Source organism: Eurytemora carolleeae, unplaced genomic scaffold (genome assembly GCF_000591075.1).
Source record: "Eurytemora carolleeae unplaced genomic scaffold, Eaff_2.0 scaffold205, whole genome shotgun sequence".
NCBI classification, from domain to species: domain Eukaryota; kingdom Metazoa; phylum Arthropoda; class Copepoda; order Calanoida; family Temoridae; genus Eurytemora; species Eurytemora carolleeae.
In genome coordinates, this window is record NW_019396096.1 from 21,359 (window position 1) to 22,988 (window position 1,630).

General features: G+C 32.3%; 1 long non-coding RNA gene across 1 annotated transcript; it reads right to left on the reverse strand.

The window, feature by feature from the left end:
• Positions 1–593: 593 nt before the first annotated feature.
• On the reverse strand, positions 594–1,202 carry LOC111694828 (uncharacterized). Its single transcript, XR_002763722.1, has 2 exons — positions 968–1,202; positions 594–784 (listed from the first exon to the last, which is right to left on the reverse strand). It is a non-coding gene; the product is annotated as an uncharacterized LOC111694828 (long non-coding RNA).
• Between the last annotated feature and the right edge of the window lie 428 nt (positions 1,203–1,630).

The window sequence follows — 1,630 nt, forward strand, 5'->3', positions numbered from 1 at the left end:
TTTTAGGTTTGCAGCTTAGAATGCAAATTCAGCATAATCAACGTAATATATACGACACTGCCTTTAATCAAGTTGTACTTTTAAGCACTGTATTATGTTTGCAGTAGACATTTTTTAATGTGAATTATATTTTGTTGGGTTTTAAATTATGAGCATAATAAGGAGCAATCATATTTAAATTCCAAATAATAAAATGTAGCTGTTTTGAGAGAGAATAGCAAGACGTACGCAACCCCCGTCCTTTTCTCGATATATTAGTGCTGAAAATTGTGTTCTAATATTAACCAAAAACACTTAAGAATTTGAACTGCGTTAAGTTAGAACTAAAATGTTCCCAAGAACGGAGTAAAAGGAAATGAAGCTTTCCCACACAGGTATTCTTTATGGTTTCTTTAGATAGGTCATAGGTTAAATACACTTGGATTTTAAAACATTGTGCAGTTAGTCTATTAAGGGGAGGGGTTATGACAATTTTAATTCATATATATGAATAGGTCACGAATAATGAAAAGTGGATATATATAGTATACCGGTAAAAAAATCGGTGATCCTTTAAATTAGAAACAACTTTCACTCATTGAATATTTTTTAGATTTATCATCATTATTAATATATTACGCTTTTGTTACGCGACTGCGCGTTTTTCCTAAAGACCTTATGAAAAATTTATAAGTACTGTGCGGTATTTATCAGGATTGGACTGTAAGACTTCATCTTCTGACCACTCTCCATAATAAAAGACAAGCAGGATAAGTTCCGATTCTTTATTCGTGAAGACTTCAATCTAGCAAAAATAAAACTAGATAGACTACAGAAAAAGCTTTTGAATTCATAAACATATGATACAACTGAACCAATTCAAGCATTAAAAAACTGTAGAACGGAACTAACAACACTACATTATAAATCATCAAATCCATGAAAACACAAATCATAAGGTATTTATATATATAAAAAGGAATCTTACCGCAGTGATCCCAGAATTATAAGCACAGTTTACATTATCAATACACTTAAACGGTTTATAACTAAGTAATACGAATAGAATCTGTCCGCTCCAACGTAGGAATCTTGCTCATGCGTAGGAAGCCCGTATACAGTTTCTCAAACTAGTTTTCCGACCTCTTTTCTGTACAGATATACAGGGTGAACTCAGAACTTCACAGGGGCATCACATAAACTTTACTTACGGAGCATGGCTCGCGTAACAGCTTTTTCGTTGAATTTTTAATAAGAGATGCTATTGTATACTTAGGTCAGTTGGCCGCTAATGGCTTTTATGATATTTTTCATACAAACGTTACTATTTTTTTCCCTACAGTGTGATAACAAGAAAACTCTGAAATAGGAAGACGACTTTACTGAAATACTGAAATGTATTTGATGTTGGTACAAAGTAAACAGTTTTGCTAGACACTTATTAAATCACTGTAGATTAGTGAAATGGATCTGTTTACACTGCACAATTACTTGTATGTATATCACATCAATTTTTTTTCGAATACAGGACTAATGTTTGGTGAGAAATAGATTTTTCATATGTGATAAGCCACACCCTGTGACCGTTGCATGATTATGGTTTGGTTTGATTGGTTCTTTATGGATTAAAATCCAATATATTCTGATGGAA